The sequence below is a fragment of the Mixophyes fleayi genome, chromosome 3 (assembly GCF_038048845.1).
Source record: "Mixophyes fleayi isolate aMixFle1 chromosome 3, aMixFle1.hap1, whole genome shotgun sequence".
NCBI classification, from domain to species: domain Eukaryota; kingdom Metazoa; phylum Chordata; class Amphibia; order Anura; family Limnodynastidae; genus Mixophyes; species Mixophyes fleayi.
Window position 1 is genome coordinate 321332644 of NC_134404.1, and position 7394 is coordinate 321340037.

The window sequence follows — 7394 nt, forward strand, 5'->3', positions numbered from 1 at the left end:
TTTGGACAAAATAAATTTCACCCGGGTACGTTAGGAACCTACACACATTTATGGAATTATTTATCATTTAGTTCAAGGCTAACATATGTTTTTATAGATGGTGCAGCACAGTGGCTCAGTGGTTAGCACTTCTGCCTCACAGCACTGGGGTCATGTGTTCGATTTCCGACCATGGCCTTGTCTGTGTGTAGTTTGTATGTTCTCACCGTGTGTCCGTGGGTTTCCTCCGGGTGCTCCAGTTTCTTCCCCAAATCCAAAAACATACTAGTAGATTAATTGCTGCTATCAAATTGACCCAAGTCTGTCTGCGTGTGTGTATGTTAGAGAATATAGACTATAAGCTCCAATGGGGCAGAGACTGATGTGAGTTCTCTGTACAGCGCTGCGGAATTGGTGGCACAATATTAATGATAATGATGATGGTGTAACATGGCAATCATTGAACTGAATCTTCTGTAATCTCCCACCCAGAGCTATCAACTTACCTCCAAGTACACTCTTTTCTCCAAACGTTCCTAAGGAAAAAATTATTTAGACATCTTATCCCTTTTCATACAATTTGTTACTATTTTCCTATTGGTAAAGGTATCATTTCCATGTTGTATAGTATGTTGTATAATATGTTGTATAGTATGTTGTATAGTGTGTTGTATAGTATGTTGTATAGTGTGTTGTATAGTATGTTGTATAGTATGTTGGATAGTGTGTTGTATAATATGTTGTATAGTATGTTGTATAGTGGGTTGTATAGGTGTTGTATAGTATGTTGTATAGTATGTTGTATAGTATGTTATATAGTATGTTGTATAGTATGTTGTATAGTATGTTGTATAGTGTGTTGTATAGTATGTTGTATAGTATGTTGGATAGTGTGTTGTATAATATGTTGTATAGTATGTTGTATAGGTGTTGTATAGTATGTTGTATAGTGTGTTGTATAGTATGTTGTATAGTATGTTGGATAGTGTGTTGTATAATATGTTGTATAGTATGTTGTATAGTGGGTTGTATAGGTGTTGTATAGTATGTTGTATAGTATGTTATATAGTATGTTGTATAGTATGCTACGATCCTTTAATTCTGAACCATTAATGGTGAAAGAATCAATCTGAGAAAAGGACTCCACTAGTTAAAGACTCTTGGTCAATAATTAGGCAGAGAGTAGCAAAATTCATGTAAAACTTATACAAGGTGGTATCTGGTCCCAACCAGATGAAATAAAATGATTCCATCAGTGTCTCCTCTATATTGGCGAGACTGTGGGCAACTTTTATCTGGCGGATATATATCCAAAGATATGGATCTTTTGGCCGGACATTGAAAAGCTACCAGATGAAATATTACAAAGTAAAGTCCGAGTAAGCTCTTGGACACTCCCCCTACGCCTGTCCATTTCACACCTTGCTAAAACTCCAATACATTAACATTCTATGTGCTCCAGGCTATTGGAGTTCAATAGCGAATTTTTGGAAACAACCGTTACCACCTCTTATCCGTGTATTTAAAGATACGATTTGGTTCATAGCTGAAATTGAAAAAATGACTCACTATCTATATGGAAAAGAAGACAAATTCAACCAAGACAATTTGGGAATTTCAAGTACTTTCTAGTTATAATTCTCTGGAGCTGAACTTCCAAAGACCTTTATATTATTATTATTATTCTCTCTAAAAAATGTACTCTTATGGAAATGACGCTTTCTCATCTTTTAAACCATCAAGTAAATAGTTGGTACATTACACTCTTTTAGCTAATGTTTTGCTTCCTAACCTTTCCATTTTTAGTTTCCCACCCCTCCTCCGTTCCCTTTATATCATTTTATAAATTCTTTAACTCAAGATAACACAGACTTGTTTATGCTGTTTAAAGTCTTCTTTATTTCGTGTTCTGTTTACACATTTGCATGCTCAACATGTTCTTGTTTGCATTATCTTGAAATAAAAGTATTGCTATAAAAAAGGATCAGCTAAAGCAGCGTAAATCATTAGCAAATTATATCTTTTGAAGGTCACTTGATACTGGTTGGCTGGGTTCTCCTGCAGACTAATAGATAAATGGAAAATAATTATATTGAGCGCTTTTGCTTTCGTCATAAAGCAACAGAAATGTTAATAAGAACGATATATAAATGCTGAAATTATTAACTGGGGGATATAGGTTAAAAATAACAGAGTGGCAATCCCTTGTAAGGAACCATAAATAAACAACTTATAATAAGTTTACATGCCTGGATGGAACTTTGGACTGGTATAAGGTATAATGACAACAAATACTTAGATACTAGCAAAATTCCTGTGCATTTGGATCTCAGGAAGAATCGCAATGGTAGGAAAATAGTGTAAATTGATTCACAAATATTTCACTAGTGGTTCAAAAAAAAAAAAAATGAAAATGACATTTTAAGGGGATGAAAAGTAATTTAGCTATTGCATCTGTATTTTTCTACAATATGTATCTGACATTCTAATGACAATATAACCTTAAAATCACTTTAAATATTTTGTTCTTAATTTTAATACCATTTTCCTATTTATTTAGCAGCCACAAAGCATTGATGTTTGTAGATCACATAATATACTAATGATTCAGTGATTGAGTATAAATTAAGATGGTTAGGGGGAAAAAATAAATAATAAAATAGAAAAGAAAATTCAGAACATTTTTTTTTAGTTTTCCCATTTACTGATTCATTTAATGCTAGCAAAAGGAGAGGCCCATCACAAAAAAAACAGTTAAAAATGTAAATAATAATAAAATTAATAATACAATCTGAAAAAGGTCAATCTAAAATAAAATGGTATGCTTGCTTTTAAACCATACCACAAATAAAATAAACGACACAAATTAAGTACAAATATACTCAAGAGAAATCTCTGATTACAGTTTTGGGTAAAATAATGGACTTGCACCACTTAAAGCTGAAATTTGGGGAAAAAAAAAGTATATTTTCACTAATTTTGATTATTTCCCCATATAACTCATGTAAAATAAAACTTCATTTATTGCAGTATACTATCAAAAGAAAGTAATTTCCCTTCTGACAAAGACAATAAAACTTTTGGTAAACTAAAAAAAAATGTATTCCCGATGTTATGGACACATGAATATGTTGCTTGAGAAAATATCATCTATGGATTGTGACAGACCAGTACCTAATAACCAAATAACCATGATATTCCCATCATTGTTCTAGTATATACAGACCTTATTCTTAGTACTATAATGGCTCTACCTCTGATTATACACTTAGGCTGGCTACACACTACAGGAAAATTCTAACAATGCCATATTTTTAGCTATTTTACCAGCGACTAAAAAAAAAAAAAGTCCCGATCAGTATGTCAATTCCTGTGTACACACTATTGAAGTGTGTACAAAGGAATCGACATGCTGAAGGTAAATCTGATTTAACTTTAGATTTGTGCTCTTCATCTGTAATAAAAAAGATTAGCACTTCTGCCTTACAGCACTGGGGTCATGAGTTTAATTCCCAACCATGGCCTTATCTGTGAGGAGTTTGTATGTTCTCCCGGTGTTTGCATGGGTTTCCTCCGGGTGCTCCGGTTTCCTCCCACACTACAAAAACATATTGGTAGGTTAATTGGCTGCTTACAAATTGACCCTAGTCTCTCTCTCTCTCTCTCTCTCTCTCTGTGTATGTATGTTAGAGAATTTAGACTGTAAGCCCCAATGGGGCAGGGACTGATGTGAGTGGGATCTCTGTACAGCGCTGCGGAAATTAGTGGCGCTATATAAATAAATGGTAATACTAATAATAATAACCATCGGCTGAAAAGAGGGTAACTCTGCACAATCCAAAGAGATCCATGGACACTGCCGGTCCTGAGTACATACATACTACAGAATTGGAACAACATAGTCCCATCGTTGAACGAGATTTTTAGTTCGGTTTAAGGTTATGTACAGGATACACAGTACTGTAATATCGGACCAACCGGTCATTTAGCGTCTGATTAGTCCGATAATTGGCTGAACACACTGTGATGTGTACCCAGCCTTACTCTCTATTAAACCCACAGCACAGTTAACAATTAAACAATTGGTTGGTTATATTGACAGCTTACAGCTACAAGGAAAACTTTTTGGTAGTATAATGATAGTATGAGGATAGCCTTTTTTATTCAGAAATCATATAATGTATGTATGGTCCCTGCGATATATCTGCAAGTCTGTCTACATCTTAAGTCACTGACTGAATAATTAAGCTGTAATAGCAAACACTATTACATTACAAGGAATGTAAACTCTTCTGCAGCTGTCACACATAGCTTTTAATCGTTCTTACAGAGTGGTTTCAGCCACGCTGCTTTCAATACTACATTTTTTCGGGGAAAATCAATTTTTCAATTGTTGAAGTCAAAGAGTTTTCCGTTACTGTTGCGCTGTGTCTTCTACTTGAGAAAGTAGACAATTAGTCAGAACAGAGATATTTCACTTCTATTGTAATATTTTATTCTACTTTAACAACAATGATCTAAAAATTATTCATGGTAGGTTCAGTTTCATTATGAATTATTAAATCCTCGGGTTATATGAAGGATAACTGTGTTCATATCTAATTAAATAAATATATACGGATATGTGTAATGACAGGAATGATAATTTTAAGATATGCTTTAAGATGTTTATTTCTGTGCCGCACACAATCAGTTGTACTATATTACCATTGATGCTCTTTAGAAGCAATGTTAGCTTGGGTAATCATACATAACAAAGTGTGAAACTGTGGCCTTTAAAATCACCATAAAACAAGAAAAGAAATATGCAGAATAATATATAGTGTAACATTAATGTGAATGGGCCTCCCACTACCTGTTTATCATGCCTGATTATATACTATAAATGTCAGAATTCTGAGATATTTCTTGCTGAACACTGTTCCATTTCAGTTTTCATTAGAGTACACAGTGTTATCTCTCCATGTTTATTAAACTATTATTATTATCAATTATTTATATCTTTGCAGCACTGTACAATGGGAAAATGGTTACAAAGACTTAGCCAGCAGAATATACAGGACATTCAAAAAGCATTCATGTATTAATAGCAATAAATTAAGCATAAAACTGTATATAAAACATAATAGGTGAAGTATATAACAAACAAGTGTTATAAAGAACATTCAAGAGCCATGATACATGGAGGCATGATACATGGAGGCATGATACATGGTGGCATGAAGCAAGGAGGCATGATACAAAGAGGGATGATACAAGGAAGCATGATACAAGGAGGCATGATACAAGGAGGCATGATACAGGAAGGCATGATACAAGGAGGCATGATACAAGGAGACATGATACAAGGAGGCATGATACAAAGAGGCATGATACAAAGAGGCATGATACAAGGAGGCATGATACAAAGAGGCATGATACAAGGAGGCATGATACAAGGAAGCATGATACAAAGAGGGATGATACAAGGAGGCATGATACAAGGAGGCATGATACAAGGAGGCATGATACAAGGAAGCATGATACAAAGAGGCATGATACAAAGAGGCATGATACAAGGAGGCATGATACAAAGAGGCATGATAAAAAGAGGCATGATACAAGGAGGCATGATACAAGGAGGCATGATACAAAGAGGCATGATAAAAAGAGGCATGATACAAAGAGGGATGATACAAGGAGGCATGATACAAAGAGGCATGATACAAGGAGGCATGATAAAAGGAGGCATGATACAAGGAGGCATGATACAAGGAGGCATGCTACAAGGAGGCATGATACAAAGAGGTATGATACAAGGAGGCATGATACAAAAAAGCATGATACAAGGAGGCATTATACAAGGAGGCATGATACAAGGAGGCATGATAGAGGGAGCCATGATACAAAGAGGCATGATACATGAAGGCATGATACAAGGAGGCATGATGAAAGGAGGCATGATAGGAGGAGGCATGATACAAGGATTCATGATACAAAGAGGTATGATACAAGGAGGCATGATACAAGGAGGCATAATACAAGGAGGCATGATACAAAGAGGCATGATACAAGGAGGCATGATACAAAGAGGTATGATACAAGGAGGCATGATACAAGGAGGCATGATACAAAGAGGCATGATACAAGGAGGCATGATACAAAGAGGCATGATACAAGGAGGCATTATACAATGAGGCATGATACAAGGAGGCATGATACAAAGAGGTATGATACAAGGAGGCATGATACAAAGAGGCATGATACAAGGAGGCATAATACAAGGAGGCATGATACAAAGAGGCGTGATACAAAGAGGTATGATACAAGGAGGCATGATACAAAGAGGCATGATACAAGGAGGCATAATACAAGGAGGCATGATACAAAGAGGTATGATACAAGGAGGCATGATACAAGGAGGCATGATACAAAGAGGCATGATACAAGGAGGCATGATACAAAGAGGCATGATGCAAGGAGGCATGATACAAAAAGGCATGATACAAGGAGGCATTATACAATGAGGCATGATACAAGGAGGCATGATACAAAGAGGTATGATACAAGGAGGCATGATACAAAGAGGCATGATACAAGGAGGCATAATACAAAGAGGCATGATACAAGGAGGCATGATACAAGGAGGCATGATACAAAGAGGTATGATGGAAGTAGGCATGATACAAAAAGGCATGATACAAGGAGGCATTATACAATGAGGCATGATACAAGGAGGCATTATACAATGAGGCATGATACAAGGAGGCATGATACAAAGAGGTATGATGGAAGTAGGCATGATACAAAGAGGTATGATACAAGGAGGCATGATACAAAAAGGCATGATACAAGGAGGCATTATACAATGAGGCATGATACAAGGAGGCATGATACAAAGAGGTATGATACAAGGAGGCATGATACAAAGAGGCATGATACAAGGAGGCATGATACAAAGAGGCATGATACAAAGAGGCATGATACAAGGAGGCATGATACAAAGAGGTATGATGGAAGTAGGCATGATACAAAGAGGTATGATACAAGGAGGCATGATACAAATAGGCATGATACAAAGAGGCATGATACAAGGAGGCATGATACAAAGAGGCATGATGCAAGGAGGCATGATACAAAAAGGCATGATAAAAAGAGGCATGATACAAGGAGGCATGATACAAAGAGGCATGATAAAAAGAGGCATGATACAAGGAGGCATGATACAAAGAGGGACGATACAAAGAGGCATGATACAAAGAGGGATGATACAAGGAGGCATGATACAAAGAGGCATGATACAAGGAGGCATGACACAAAGAGGTATGATACAAGGAGGCATGATACAAGGAGGCATTATACAAGGAGGCATGATACAAGGAGGCATGATACAAAGAGGTATGATACAAGGAGGCATGATACAAAGAGGCATGATA